Genomic DNA, 16,725 nt, shown 5'->3' with positions numbered 1-16,725 from the left:
GTACTGTAATAGCGTTGTATGGCGGCATGTGGTAGCTACACTTGAGAGCACAGCAAAACGTACCGAGGTGTCGAATCACTATGTTTACACCTGAAACTAATATAACATTGTATGTCAACTCTACTCAAAAACATTGGGAAAAGTTTTCAACTAGCAATAATCGCACCTCGGATAAACCTCGTTGGCTACGATACTGCCACTGCGTAAAGCTCAAATAAAAACATTTAAAAATAAATTAAAATATATAAATAAAAAGAATGAGATGGAGAAAGGATGAGGCAGAAAAGGTACTTTTGAATAGTCCATCCATACCTACTTACAGAGAGGAAAGTAGAATTAAGTAGAATTCCAGTTGTTTTAAAATTTTCTTATACTACAGACACTGCTTTTTATGCCCATCTTTTTCATTTATGTTAAAGCATTCTGACCCTCTCCTGTGATGCCCACTAGTTGTGAAAAGTTGGGTAAATCCACCCTTCAGCTTTGTCATCTATAAAACGGAGATGGAAGAGATGACATCCAAGTTTCCTTCTGATCCAAGGTTCTGGGAGTCAGCAAACTTTAGTCATTGCTTCTTGGCTATCACTTAGTAGTTGTCCTCAGAATAAGTCTTCTTGGATTCTTAAGTTATCTGTCAACAGAAGTAAATTCTTTCTCTTTATTTTTGAAATATCTCTGTTGGAGCCCCAGATACATGAATGGATACAGAAAAAAGACATAATTTTTATTTATCTCTTCCCACACTTCCTGAACCAGGTGGGTCACAAGAGTTTGCAAGTCAGTGTGTGTGTGTGTGTTTTTAATACTTACTTATTTTTGGGAGAGGGAGAGAGAGTGCAGGGAGGGGCAGAGAGAGAGGGAGAGGGAGGATCTGTAGTGGGCTCTGTGCTGACAGCAGAGAGCCAGATGCAGGGCTTGAACTCAGGAACAGTGAGATTATGACCTGAGCCCAAGTGGGATGTTCAACCAACTGAGCCACCCAGGTGCCCCAAAGCCAATGTATTTTTTATGTTCATTTGAAAATTGAGATTGCTAAAGAATGCACACCATATACTCTATGCTTTCAAAGTAAATTTTTAGTAATGAAAGTATGATATTGTACATTATATAATTCCAAAAGTGAGTAACACTAATAATTAGCCATTGAGTATCACAAAAATCATGCTAACACACCCTCAGTTGGTCTAATATCTGCTTACTGAAACTTTGACTGCTTTTCACATTATAAGTGAAGTCACCGTGATTCTGATGTTTACTGAGTTGTTGTCTGTTTGACAGTCTTCCAGAATGCTTATTACCTAAATTAAAATATCTAGATCTTTTTCTTGTGAATATCATAAGAGTGCTTCACTGACTAAAGAAAAAGAAAGGCTGATTGATCTCACATTCATAGTACATCTTCACCTCCTGGAAGATTTCAGGAGTGGCCATGGAACCCCACAACCCAAAGTCCTTAGGAAATTTGGTTGTAAATGTTTAAAAACACTTTTATGACTTTCAACTCAAAGCTTTCATGTGCTTGAAAATGGGTTATTTTATCATCAAATACATTTCCTACTCTCATTTTCACCCATTACTTCATTATTCATCAGTTAGTCTCACCTTTAGGGCATTTCTTAAATGTGTCCTAACTTTGACCTGATTCTGCCAAAATTCTTATTTATGCCTTAATTGTTTCCTGTCCTGACTGTAGCAGTTCTTTCTTTTTTTTTTTTTTTTTTTTTAATAGTCTTCCTAAGTCCCGGCTCTCTAAACTTCAGAGGGGTCTTAGAGTGTTATGGTGAGTCTACAGATTCCTGCTTTTGGAAAGAATGTGCATCGTATTGAAGTAATGTCTATTGACCTAGTGTTTTGTTTTTTTAACTATACTATTTCCCTATTGACTTGTTATGATTGGTTAGAAATGCATGAGCCTAGCATCTGGAAGGAATAGTACATCTGATAGATTCTATTGGAAACTGTACCCTGAATCATTTCGATTAGATTTTCAGTGGGGAAAAATTATTATGGTGGTAGATGTTCCTTAAATTTATGGTAGACTGTTGAGTTTCCCTTACCTAGCTTTAGATTAGGGTATGAGAAAAGTGTGTGAGATATAATTACATCTTTCTTATTCTAAAGACATTAAAATGCTTTTCACAGTTACAATTATAGTAGAATTTATAATATTTTGTATCATATTTTCAAAGTATTTTTTAATTAGTAATCCAATCCCCCAAATATACTTATGAAGTGAACAGCTGACAGTTTTGCACTCCCCATTCCACAATTATCAAGTGGAGAGGTTGAAGGTCAAATATTTTACCTTAGGAAATAGTAAAAATGTCATTGTTACCTAATAACATTTAGGTAGAACTGTCATTTTTTTTATGTGTGAACTGAAAGTAACTGATTATCAGATAAAATTTGGTGGACACTTCCAAACTTTATGGGATGCATTGTTGATTTTTGTCATACCTCATTATTAATAAAGAACAAAAAAGGAACGTGTATTTTGTCTCCTTCAAAAAAATCCTTAGGGAAATATCTTATTTTTGTGAAAAAAATTTAATCATTTGTTCTTTTTGAGAATTTATTCTGGGAAAACGGGATTTTGCTGTAGCATACATGTTATTTCTCTCTCCATCTCAATCTTTGTCTCTGTCTTTTACCCCCTATGTCTAAGTCTGACCCATTGTTAGAAGTACAAAAGGCATTCCTGAAGATTGTGTGGGTAGTACAGCATGTCAGGTGTGTGTTCTCCCTGAAATGCTCATGTGTTGGTAGAGCCAATAGTTGAGTTGATGCTGGTGCAGGCAAAATATGTACATTAACCATTACTATTTAGTGCCATATTCATGATTGTGGCATGGCTCATTTTCTATTAACAAAATGGGCTAATGAGAATCCTGTCGTTTTTATTCTTGGGAAAAAATTCCCCATTGTAGAAAAGTCATTCTAGCTGAAGGAAGTAAGAGGTGACTGTGGAGTGAATCCAAGCACAACAAACTTATCATCATCATCATCATCATCATCATCATCATCATCATCATCATCTTTTACTGAGAGCTTATTACATACCATTTATCACTGTTTTAACTCATTTAAATGCACAATAACTCTACAGTGTGGTTCTATTATTTTGTAGGTGAGGAAACTGGCAGTACGAGGTTAGATGCTTGGACAGAGAGATAAAGAGGATTTAAATGTGGGCTAACTCTAGAGCCCACATTCTTAGCCAGTACGCTTTCTGCTTCTGCTGTCTGGGGAGTGCTTTTCTCAGATTTACGTTATATAGCAGGTCCAACAGGAGAAGTTTCATTCAGCAGTATTTACCAAGCATCTCTCACGTACATTGTCATTGTTTCTTGCTTCATTTCTCTTCTGCGAATTGTCTTCTTAGAAAGGGTCTTTTTATGTTTCAGAGTTTGAAAATTAAATGTAACCCATTCTGAAGATTTGTATTGCCGTAATATTGTGAGTACATAAGTAAAATGTCCACTGTGTTTTGGTTATGTGTACTTTATTTGATGTGGCTTGATGCAGGCAATATATTGAGAGGGTTGACTTATTAGCCTTGTTAGGAAAGGCTTCCCATTCTCATTTCCTGTGTTACAATTTTTTTTCTTAACATTTCGTCTGTGAAACAATTGGGTTTTTTCCTCACTGGTTGAAAATACTTAAAATCATGCACTTGATTACAATAGTAATTCGTAAAAAGAGGCATGGTTTGAGCTACTTGGATGTTGAAGATTGTAAGAGAAGCTAAAACAGGTTTTCTGTTAGAAGAAAGTCTTTATCTAAATGACTTAGGAACATTCAAAAACCTTGAATGATATGGAAATTTTTCCGTGTGACTTCAGTTTGACTGTTTCCTGTTGCAGATTAAATCGTCCTTGTAAAATAAAGGATTATATTTTGGTACCAAAGAGTGAATATTCAGACTTTATCATCCTGCCACTCCTCTACCCAATAGTTGCATGTAATACTTTGACTCTATTTAGCTGTTATATATTCTACATAGTTCACAAATAAGATTGCTTCTCAGAACATGAAGAATAAATCTAATTGAGGAAAGTGAACTAGCACACTCACATGTGTACCCACATGTACACACGCACAAGCACATCATAAACATGCGTGTCCATGTACACTTACATACATATACACAGATTCACACAAGTACTCATGCACACTCACACACTAACCTACAAATACATGTGTGTACACACTGTTTATGTTTACACTTGCTCATATACATACACAGTCAAAACCAGATATACACGTGCACACAGATACGTACACCCATATGCACACATGCTTTTACACACGCATATTTGAGAGTAAGACAAGTTTTAGCCAAAAGGCTACTCTTGGGTGACTTTATTTTGGTGTTAGGATTCAAAAAATCTCCTTTAAATAAGCTTCCAACATTATTTATAATTTGTGAGAATGAACTTTGCATTCCTGTCTTTAGTATCACTTCCTTCATGTTTATGAATTTTATATCTTTACTTTGGATCCTTTCTTCAAAAATTATTTTATAACAAGACTTTTTTTCCCCTTGAAATCTGAAAGATAAGAGATAACGAATTAAGTGGTATAACTTTACTAGTTTTCTAAAATATCTTGGAAACATTAGTATGCTCAAATGTTCAAGTGACAGATATTCTGCTTTAAAACATTTAAGGCATGGAGCTTTCTGATCCAATTTTTGGATGTTTAGAGACAGTTCTGTTTTGAAATTTCCAAATAATTATAAAAATAATTATTGAAAGATCACTTAAAAACTGACAATTTATTTCTGTTTTTGTTATTACTTGTGTTATGGAAACTTACTAAAGTTTTGAATGGGTTGTGGTGCTTCCTACAAAATTATTTTTTGTGGGAATAAACGTACATCTGTATTTCATATTATAGTTCAGTCTGACTTGACAAACAATATGAAATAAGGGAATCCTTCAACATTTGACCTTCTCTACTCTTCAGGCATCTGAATGACATGAGAGGTTAACTGTTCCATTTTTCTTGGCAGATCAATATTTCTTTCTTTGACCCTTAATAATGTGATGGCATCCAACATGGATCTTTTGGGCAACTCTTACAAAAGTCAAAAGTATTCACAAGGGAAATAGCAATAGGCAGTACGTAATGGATTAGCTCTTTGGAATGGATAGTTATTAATTTATACCAGATACTTGTTCAAGGTTACATACCCACCCTCCTTTCCTATGATCCGGAGCCAAAGGATTCAAATGGGTAATTACCTTTTCTCAAATTATATTTGACTTACCTTATGATACCACATGGTATAGAATTTTTCCCCCAAAGGACATATAAGCACTTTATTAACATCTTTTTCATTCCTAACATATGTCTAAGAATAAGAAAGAGCCAAGCATTTTCCTTCACCATAGTAAAAACCCCATTTTACAGACAGGGTTGGAGACTAAGGACATTTTCTGGGAAACAGATTTTGGCAGTTTTCCCCAAGAATTTTAATTTTGAAAGTCTCTTTTATTAAGCTTTATTAGTAAGAATCTTTAAGGTACTTATGATTAATGAAATGTGTTTTCTTCTTTACTCCATTAACAATTATGTATATATGTATATATGATTATATACATACATGTATATATATATACACACATGTGATTATATATATACATCACTGGAAATTCATAGGCATTATATATACATATATGTAATAGTTTCAGGCATTCCTGAAGTCCCTATTATGCATTTTGTATTCGGTTGAGTTATGAAGATAGGAAAATAATGTTGCTAAAAAAAGGTGATCCTTACCCTTGCACAGTTCGCATTTCTGGAAGTAATAGTAAGTAGAATTTTAACATATTTTCTGATAAATGGATGTTGGGATTAGCCAGGTATGAAGTACTCCAAAAGTATTTAGATCTTGTCTGCATTTAAAAGATTTATAGTAAATTACTTTCAGTCACTACTCACCACTCTGAAAGGTTTAAGATACTTTTTGAAGTACTTCAAACTCCTACCACTACCCAGTAGAAACTTCAAAATATTTGTTGGGGAAATTAGGTCATCCTTATGGTATTATTTTTCTCCTTGGTACCAATTCTTATTCTGTAATCTGAAATTCCTTTGGCCTTACTTATTGTAAGTCTTATCTAGTGAGGAGATTACAGGTGAGGAAATAAACTCTTGGAAAGATAAGCTCATCATTGAAGCTCTTTTCAAGGATTATTGATAATTGAGAAATAATCTTTTGATACTTTGGTTTTAGCACTGAAACACAAGAGTCTTTGTCAACCTGTTTAATGGAATGAGGAGAGAGACATAGTCTGCAGTTAAATTATTCAACCTGGGTCCTCTTTCATCTGTCAGTGTTTCCATTGATCCATGAATTCTTAGTATTTTGATAGGGCTGCTGTGTTATAACTGCATTTAGAAAGTTGTCCTACTGATTGAACAATTTTGTATTCTGCAAACAGAGTATGGGAAGAGATGGAAGTGAAACTTATCAAATATAATCAATGAACATTTTTAGTTTAAAAGGGAAAAAAATATTTAGTCCAATAAAAAGATTCAGAGGTATCACAGTAATGACTGAAAATGGAACTTAAATATACTTGCATCAGTGTTTTTCTTGTTGCATATTTTTTCTGATTTGACAGTGAATACTTACACATGGGTAGTTCTGTACATTGCATGAAGATGGGTCCAAACTGCTGTATGGAGTAAAATGAAATATTTCATCCCATAATCTGTTTATGAACAACTTTCAATATGTTCCTAAAGAGTGACAGTTGAACAAATACCAACTTAGTGTGTGTTTGTGTGTGTGTATATGTGTGTACAACATGGCAAGACCATGAATTCCTCCCATAATTATTTAAATTTATAAAGGCATGGAAAATAAGTTAAAAGTTATACAAAGAAATATTGGTCAGAAAATATTAAATGTATAAGCTCATTAACAGTAAATTGGTAAATTCTCGTTTTCAGAGTTCAGCTGGGTGGTGGTTTAAGAAAAAAAATATTCAGACATTTCAACACTGTTTGCTTATGGAAAACATTTGCAATTTTGTTAGCAAAGAACAGTGTCAAAAAACTAAACATTTTTCCCTCAACATCTGCATTTGCTTATTAAAAAACACCCCACACCCCCAGTCTCTCAAACAAGTTAAGTTTGTCACGAAATGTTTTTCAAGTGTCATGAAATTCAATCTCAATTTTTTTGTGTGTATCCATGAGTTTTAGTCTATTTGTTGATTTCATTTCCACATGTCCTTACATTTAGGACTTAAGATAGGAATAGTTTTATAGAATTTTGAAAAAAAATGCTTTAAAAAAAGTCATTTGGGGTTCTCAATCTGAGCAGGGGTTGTTAAGGGACAGAGTAGTTTCTCTTATTCAGGCTCCTCAAAGAAATCTGTGTGTCCTGCCCTCAGTGGGTGCTTCTATTAAAATGCACGTATCTATTTAGGGCTATGATGTGTGGCATTCTCCATTTATCAGGCTACTTGAAACAGAAAAAAGTGTGAGGGTCTGTTGGTGTAACCTGTTTCTCCCATAGATCTTTCCCATGGAAAGAAAAGGCAGTGTGATCTCTCTCTCTCTCTCTCTCTCTCTCTCTCTCTCTCTCACTCTCACTCTTGCTCTGAAAAGGTAAATGTATGTATAAACACAGAAGCACAAGCCTTCACTGGATTGTTTAACAAAAAGATTGAAAGAAAATGCTGAACGTACTGAATTAACTACAAGACCTTCCTTCTTGGAATTATTTTTGCACATTTTTCTTCCTAACACTTGTTAGATATTTTAAGATTGTCTCAGTTAATGAGATGAACTAATTTCTAGGGCATTTCTGTACAAATGGTGATGTTACAGAAAACTGGAGACAGATTTAATAATGTTTATGAAGGTCAGTTGTTTTCTATTTAAAGCAGATCCTGTTAGAGTAAGAGTAGTCAGCTTTTAGTAACCCCATCAGCTAATCTCTAAGTAGTACATAGTTGTTTCAGATGGTCAACTTTATAAAAAATTTACATCTGCTTAGTAATATATTGTTATTTTTAGGGCAATATTACAAGTGATGATAATAAGGAAGGAAAGGAATGAGTGTTTGGTGAATGGGCTCATTGCTATGTCCTGTCTAAATTATTTGGCCAATTTCCTCTCAATACATTTTTAAAAGATTTTTAAATTAAATTAAACTAAAAATTTTAATTTCCATCCAAGTTAGTTAGCATACAGTACAATAATGATTTCAAGAGTAGAATCCAATGATTCATCCCCTACATATAACACCCAGTGCTCATCCCAACAAGTGCCCTCCTCAATGCCCCTTGTCCACTTAGCCCATCTCCCCACCCAAAACCCTTCCAGCAATCCTCAGTATGTTCTCTGTATTTAGGAATCTCTTATGGTTTGCCCCCTCCATGTTTTTATATTATTTTTGCTTCCCTTTCCTTATGTTCATCTGTTTTGTATCTTAAATTCCACATATGAGTGAAGTCATATGATATTTGTCTTTCTCTGACTAATTTCGCTTAGCATAATACACTCTAGTTTCATCCATGTTGTTGCAAATAGCAAGCCTCTTAATATATTTCTACTGAAATAATTTTACTATTATATTTGATATGTTTGACTGAAAAGCATACCTATACTCAAACCCGTGGAAAACACATATAGAAGAGACTGGACCATTTTAAGAGCTGCCATGAAAAAATAAATGTAATTTTGACTTACTGGGATTGTTTCTTAAAAAAAAAAAGATGTCTTGCCACATGCAGTTCCAAGAAAAATTAAAGTGATCTTATTTGAAATGTCTTTTAGCTTTTTCACATTCTCTTCTTATCTATTGGTTATAAAACCCATAATATTTGAGATATTAGAAGTTAGGTCTCTATATATGATCTGTTTCCCATTACTGAGCCCACTTTGTGAATTAAATTAAAAAATTTTTTTTATATTTATTTATTTTTAAGAGAGAGAGAGAGAGGCAGACTGCAAGTGTGGCAGAGGCAGAGAGAGAAGGAGATACAGAATCCAAAGCAGGCTCCAGGCTCTGAGCTGTCAGCACAGAGCCTGACTCAGGGCTCAAACTTACAAACCGCGAGATCATGACCTGAGCTGAAGTTGGACGCTTAACTGACTAAGCCACATAGGCACCCCTAAAAATTTTTTTAATGTTTATTTATTTTTTTGAACGAGAGAGACAGAGTGTGAGCAGAAGAGGGGCAGAGAAAGAGGGAGACACAGATTTGGAAGCAGGCTCCAGGCTCTGAGTTTTCAGTACAAAGCCCGACATGGGGCTCGAACTCACGAGCTAATCATGACCTGGGCTGAAGTCGGACACTTAACCAACTGAGCCAATGCTTAACTGACTGAGCCCCTCACATTATGAATTTCTAAAGGTAAATGTTTAGTGCAGATATTAGGCTTTTCAAACAGTTCATATATTTGTACATGAAATAAGAATAATTGAATAAATTAAGGGAAAGTATTGAAAATGTTTTTGGCAATTTAGTTATCCGCTAGCTGTTAATTAGCCCAATATTGTCACTTGCTTGTAATATATTTACGTATATTCACAAACCCACACACACTTATTCCTTCATTGATATGCATCGTGCTCAGTGAGTTGGAAATGAGTGCTAACTCCTTTTTTATGTAAGAGAGAAAATACATAGCATAAAATTTCCAAATACACAATACTGTAGTTTCATAGAGATAACTAGTGTGAGTTTTCTCTAACCCAGTGTACATGGGCACACTTTCACATGCTTTCCTCATGAAAGCATTTCCTGATGATATCCTTACTGCATCTGATTGAAATGATAGTGATATCTGAATAAGGATTTGTTTAATTATGGTGCCTCAACTATACTGTAAGTCCATTTCTACTTTGCTCAATTGTGTTTCCTAGAACCTAACATGGGACATGGTCTGTAAAAGGTAGGTGCTTAATAATATTCGTGAATTAATGAATCACATATATGTAAATGTATATATACTTAATTATTTAAATCTTGTTCATTTATTAAAATTGAAATGGGGGTGCATAGGAACAGGGTAAATTACTGAGACTTTATTTGACTGCCTAGTTAAAATATAAATAAGCCAGAATAGAAACAGTGTACTAGAAAAATTACTTCTATTTAATTTTATTTTGGGACACATTTTAAGCAAAATCAAATTCTAATTACTCTTGTAAGGATACATAGCTTTGGGTCAGCTTTGATGAAAATAAATTTAGTTAAGTCTAGCATATAGAAGATGGATCTACAATTACCAGTAGGTGGCGCTGTATTCCAGTGCTGAATAACAAATGGACTTCCAGAGGATTGACTCCTGTGGGAGGACCAAAATCCTGGGGAATAATTTTATAAGGAATTTTATATATTATGGTATGAAGCATAAATTTTACCAGCCTATATGTAATAAAACCATAATTTACAGTTTAATAGAAATTTTTTTTATACTTTTGCATTATTTTTGGATTTGAACCCTGAGATTGCTCTTCTGTAAATTGTTATAATTTTGCTATACTGCATTTGATTTACCTTGAATGTATACTGAGGAAATGCACACAGCGGGAAATGAAACAGAAATGGCTGCAAAACCAAGCTTAGATACATCCTGGGGAAGTAGTGAAGAATTGATGAGTAGATGTATAAGATATGGAGTTTACTCAAAGTCACAGAGAAGCCAGTAGTGGAGTTTAAGATGTTGTTAGTTCATGTGAGCATGTCTGGCTCACATATGACTTCTACATTTGTGGCACTTTTTGATTCGCTGCTGAAGATACTGCATATTATTCTGAATGATAAGCTGTAATTCCAAAAAAAGCAGAAGAAGAAATTTTAGATATGAATCATCAAGTTTAACCTCTAATTTGAAGAGAGATAGATATACAACCTGACAATTTCAAAATAGAAGAGGCTTTCAAATTTGTGTCTTGTATTCTTCCCTTAAACCAATAATTGATAGGGTACTCTTCTGAAACAATCGTTGATGACCATAGTCTCTGACTTAACTGTTGTATTCTCTTGCCTTTTAAATGGATTATGTTTCTCTGAACCTGTTTCGTATACAGCTGAAAATTAGTGCTAGAGACAGGGGTGGGGGGAAACTTCCCAATGTATACTGGTTTTCACAGTACAATAAATGCTACTAATAGATAAACAATTAAAGCTGAGTTCTTTGGGGAAATCACTCCCAGTCCTACCTAGATATAGTGGAAGCTCATGCTTCTTATTTAACAATAATGTAATCTGATTAATAGAAGACAAATTTTGTGCTTGGTGAAGTCATTTAGCCACTGAGGACTCACTTGGCAACAAATGCATCTATTTTATCTTTCCTACTTATTATATCTTAGGAGGTTGTCTTTTAATTAGTGTTGCACTTAGTATTTATTAAATATTATTATAAAACTAGAATAATTTAGGGGTTGTAGAGGGTAAAAATATGAGGCTTTCTTGCTAAAAAAAAAAAAAGTGAACAATCTTTTTGGTTAGACAAGAAAAAAACATGCTTGACACCAATGGCAAATTAAAGAGCTTTGTACCTCAATAATTTTGCACTTATAATCATTGATGGATCACTCAAAAACACTCACTAGATAATTTTGAAGGAGGGTATCACAAGAATGATCTAATTAGCAATTAACATATTGTTTGACATAGACCATGAGGAAATGGGGGCAAGTTATTAAGTGGGATGAGAAATGACCTGTCAAGTTCTCGAATTTAGGTTCTTTTATATAAAAAACAGGCATATCAATTGTTTGCAAATTGAACAAGTTATTATTTTTCATTATGGGATTGTAAGTGCCTATAGTTACTTTGGATTCTTGAAAGTAGATGCTATGTTTTATCATCCACACTGCCTAGAACTGTACTCACACGTACAAGGCACTCCAGGGAGTATGTAGATGAAAGAGTGAATTTATTTTGAATAGGAATTTCAAATCTCTACTTCCATTATTTAGAGTATTAGCTGTGGGGGTGATTTTGCTAGTGTTAAAAGCATTTTTAAAAGCAAGAGGTATAGATCTTACTGCCAACTTTATTATTTTAGGTATGTAACTTAGGGGAAAAACCGACCTTAGTGTGCTCCGTACAAGTTAGTGACCATATTATGCAATTATTTGTTTTCTCTAACTTTAAAAATGCACATACGCTAATCCATGAAGTGTAACTAACAGTAATGCCATTAGCTTTACCAACCTGTTTATCTGTGAAAACAACCCTTCAGTTTTGAGGCTGTTGCTATTCTTACAGATTGTCACTTCTTGCAACTTGGCCACCTAAGACTTGCAGATGTCTGGAATTCCTGGCGAAATTATTTATTTATTTATTTATATTGCAGAATACCACTTTGATTTGTTTATTATTAATTTCACATACTACTGTGTATTCCATAACTTTGTGATAATGCTGTTTTTCTTTAGCAATTTTGAGCCCATGAGACTGTGTAATGAATGTATCCAGGAGTCAGAATCCAGACATGAATTAATGGACTAAGTTTGACATAAGGGAAAATTGGGACCAGTTGAGTAAGGAAGTCTTTTGCCTTGACCAGAAAAATTCCATTTTGTTTCCTGCTTAAGGAAGGGCGTCTAGCATGATCATGGAATGTGTCACTATCTGGACAGAATGGAAAGTTGAGAGACCCAAAAGAAGAACTGATTATAGGCAGTTACTAACACAGATTTGTCAATCTATATGCTAAGCTGACTTTGTAAAGTGGTCAGTGACGTCTCCTTCTACCATGTTAATGCTTGAAAAGTAGTCACCATATATTGAAGGATGCTTGTAATATTTTAAATGGGGAGGAGGTTCCCAGAATTTTATACCAGTAGCCTGATAATAGCTTTCAAATCTCTTATATAGTGCTCATCCTATTGTGACTCCCAAATATATATTCAATTTATTGTCGATAGGAAAAGAGATTAAAACAATTTCCTTATTTACACGTTGCTGTTAACAGGATACATTTTAGATAATGTTAGATGACATTTATATGCTAATGTCAGCTGTATCTGATTAGCAATAAAGGCAAATTGGAACATAATATGGAAAAACCAGTGGTCAGTATTGGGTAACATCCTAGCAGCGAGAATGACTCAATACGGATGCTGCAATGTGAGGGTCGAGGCATTAAGTATATCTTGTCTTAGGATTGTGTGAATTTGGAAACTTCCTTAGGGTAAGCCTCTGGAATTGAATACATCCATGGATCTCACTGAGCAGAAGCTAGGAGACAGAAAGAAGTGGAAAGTGACAGGGGCTTCACTGTTGACTCCCATATGGTTTGATGGCTGATTACAGGACTTTCTTGATGCTGTGGCCTGGACTTCTTTCTCATCTATGTTTAGACCTCCCTCCACTCTCCATTGGAAACTCCATGAGGGCAGAGATTGCTGGAGTTTTTTTTTTTTTTCCCACCTGTGTATCTTCAGTGTCTAGAACAGTTCCCAGCACATAGTAGGATCTCAGTAAATATTTATGAATAAATTGAAGGAATGAGTTTGCTGAGAGATGTTGTACGCAAGGTACTTTCCTAGGTGTGACAGAAGAAACAAAGATAAGTAAAAATTCCTTTCTTCAGCCAATCCAGAGCTGAGCAGGGAAGACAGGTTATGTACACAAAAGACAATGCAGAGCATCCTTGAGAGTGCACAGTGGCAAATGTAGGCGCTCTGCCTAGGAGACAGGGGTGGGACTAGAGAGCTCCTTATGGTAAGGGACATTCAGCTTGGTCCTCGAGGATGAGTGGGCAGCAACAGGCAGTGGTGAGACACAGGCTAATGGGACACTTGGAACAAAAATAAAAGTGGAAATTCCAAGGAGATATGTGGAGAGGTTGGGCCCCAGTTAGGGAATGCAAGGGGACAAAGTTGGCGAGAAGGCTGGCTGTGAAGGCTGGGGCCAGATTATAGAGGGCTGGCGAAACCATGATAAAGCAGTTCATGTTTTAGGCAGTGAAGACTTTACTTACAGTTAAAGGTTTGTACATGTTTGAGAGTCATGAATAACACTCAGTTCTAAAATCCCAAAGGTCATAGGCCACAGTTTGTGCTTCTTAATATATTACATAGTTTCAGAGAATTGTTGTTAGACTGTTCCAGCCTTAAATTCACTAAAGCCTATGCAATATATCTAATATATTTATCATAAGGTGACCCAGGAAAGGCCCAGCCTTCCGTTAGACTGTCTACATCCTGGTTTTGAAACATAGGAAAGGAAGACAGAGAAGCCTGAAAGTCATCATTGTATGTGGAGCACAAAAAGCTGTTTTGGCTCATGGAAGCATGGGAGTTGGAAGCCAATTGAATCAGGCTTACATACTTTTGGTCTCTTACAGCTACTGTTTTCTCTCTGATGCTCGTGGTTTACCTGTATCATTTTCCCCCCCATGCGTCTCCTGCATTTGGCTAAGTCCAACTCTTCCTCAAAACTCTGATTGTTTCTGTTTTTTCTGGGCTTCTCTAGAAAGCTTCCTTCAGCTTCCCCACCTCTGTGAGGTAGGGCATACCCTCATCTGCACATGTGTACATCCTCTCTTCGTATTTCTTTCACTGCACAGTAGTTATCTTTAATTTCAAGAATGGATTAGTCAATCCAGCATTCCAGGCCTTGAAGTTGATCACTTAAACTGCCCTTAAAATACTTTGAGTGACAGAATATGTCTCATATTAGCTTTAATTATTAGAAAAAAATCTTCATGATGCTGTTTCTTTTAATGATCATTTTAAGTTCTTTTCTTTCCTTCTAAATGACACGAATATAAGTGTTTGAAGATGGTTATCCTGTTTCTAAATATCCCAATGAAATGTTTTCCAGATTAAGATACCTTGCAGTCTGATAGCCCTTCTCTGGATACATTAGCTGGTCACTTTCTTCTCTTAGGATGGGTAATTGTATACAGTTGTCCAGATATGAATCCAATTGAACTGAAAATACTGAATTCTTACCTTCCTTGCTATAATACAGTACTTTTTTTTAACCCTAAGATTTTTAGCTTTTTTTTGTTGTTGTTAGTGATCTCACATTATTGACTGATACTTAGGTTGCAATTGGCTAAAGTCTGAATATATTTTTCATAAGAATTGAAATGGTATGTGCTGCCCAATAACTATGGTTTGAGGTGAGTGAATGGTAGTAGTTTAACACCATTTTGTACTTCTAAAAACATACATGTAGAATGTAAAATTTACCCTAACTAAATCCCATTTTAAAAAACCTTTCCCTTGGGCTAAAATTTCCATCTCATTGAATATGAGTAATTTAAGAAATTCTGCCAAATTTTTTTTTGAAATCAAGACATGTTATGCAGTGCCTTGATCAATTTATCACCATAGAAGCCATGTTTAAAAAAGGAACTGCTGCTAGTTTGATACATTTTGATTTTTATTCATGTGTAACTACATCTTTCTCTAGATGTTCATGGCCACTTTAGACATTTCCTTGAATTTAAAATGAAGTTTACCAGTTTATATATTCTTTCTAATACTTGCCACTTCTCCCTTCTGTTTTGAAAATTATGGGTTTTTTTATTTGTCATTATCTATGACATTTTCTCACTGTGAGTTATCAGATATTACATAAATCTGTATCCTTGTGTATGTTCTTTTAGAAACTAAAACAGTTCAGTCAGAAATTGGAGAAAAATGTCTCATTTAAATTGTTGGATTGTTCTCCCTGTATTTCCAATGATTTTGCACCAGCTTCTCTGATTATAATTTTTTATAACTCCTTATAATATTTCTTCTTAAATATTTTACTTTAAAAGATAGTCTTCTTGGGGGGGCTGGGTGGCTCAGTTGGTTAAGCCTCTGACTTTTGGTTTTGGCTCAGGTCATGATCTCATGGTTCATGGGTTTGAGCCCCGCGTCGGGCTCTGTGCTGTCAGCGCAGAGCCTGCTTGAGATTCTCTCTCTCTCCCTCTGTCTCTGGCCCTCTCCTGCTTATATTGTCTCTCTCTTCCAAAATAAATAAATAAACTTAAAAAATATAGTCTTTTTTTTTGTTTGGGAAGAATTGGGAGAAAAACACAGTCATAAAAAATTGCCCCAAATATTTAAAAACAAGGGAAATCCAAAACAAATGAAAGAGTTCTGTTGAAACACTGGGTGTTTTCACAGTGGAAATAGTCAATAAGACAATTCAATGATATAAGCCCCAACCAAGACTCTGAAATGTAGTTTAATTTTATTTTTATTAACAATGTGTCAGGCCATACAGCCTGTTTAGCATGACCTCCTAAAGGTGTCACAAGACACAGTAGAAGAAAATAAAAACCCAGAGAAGGAGCAGGAAGTAGATAAAGGAAGTAGCAGAAAAGGGTTGGTGGGGGGGAGCACAATGAAGTGTGATAAAGGGGCTGAGAGGTTACTGGCACCACAGCCAATGGACTGACAAATGTGTGCATGGTGTTTGCTTTTGATTTCCCCCCGTCAGCAGGGGAAGTGTTGATGTAATCTCTGAGGTTACTTTGTTTTTATACTCCAAGAAACAATTCTCTTGGGGCATGGATCCCAGGTGAGATTAGCCTTCTGTTTCATTTCACCTGGGCCACCTCACTAGACGGTAACTCCATTTTTATTACACAAGGGTGATTAAAGTTATTGAGCTATGCAAGTAAGTATTTGGGATTGAATTTTGCTCCATTCATTTTATTACCCAAGGCATTCTTCATTCACGTCCTTTGAACTGGAATTTAAATTATGAAGTTGTGGGGTGCCTAGGTGAC

General features: G+C 35.1%; 1 protein-coding gene and 1 pseudogene across 1 annotated transcript in view; one reads left to right on the top strand and one right to left on the bottom strand.

The window, feature by feature from the left end:
- Positions 1-16,725, top strand: part of HMCN1 (hemicentin 1) — a 464,244-nt gene that overhangs the window by 60,088 nt on the left and 387,431 nt on the right. The window lies entirely within an intron of this gene.
- On the bottom strand, positions 56-211 carry LOC122236074 (annotated as a pseudogene).

Source organism: Panthera tigris, chromosome F3, assembly GCF_018350195.1.
Source record: "Panthera tigris isolate Pti1 chromosome F3, P.tigris_Pti1_mat1.1, whole genome shotgun sequence".
Lineage (NCBI taxonomy): Eukaryota > Metazoa > Chordata > Mammalia > Carnivora > Felidae > Panthera > Panthera tigris.
This window is presented reverse-complemented; position numbering and strand designations above follow the sequence as displayed.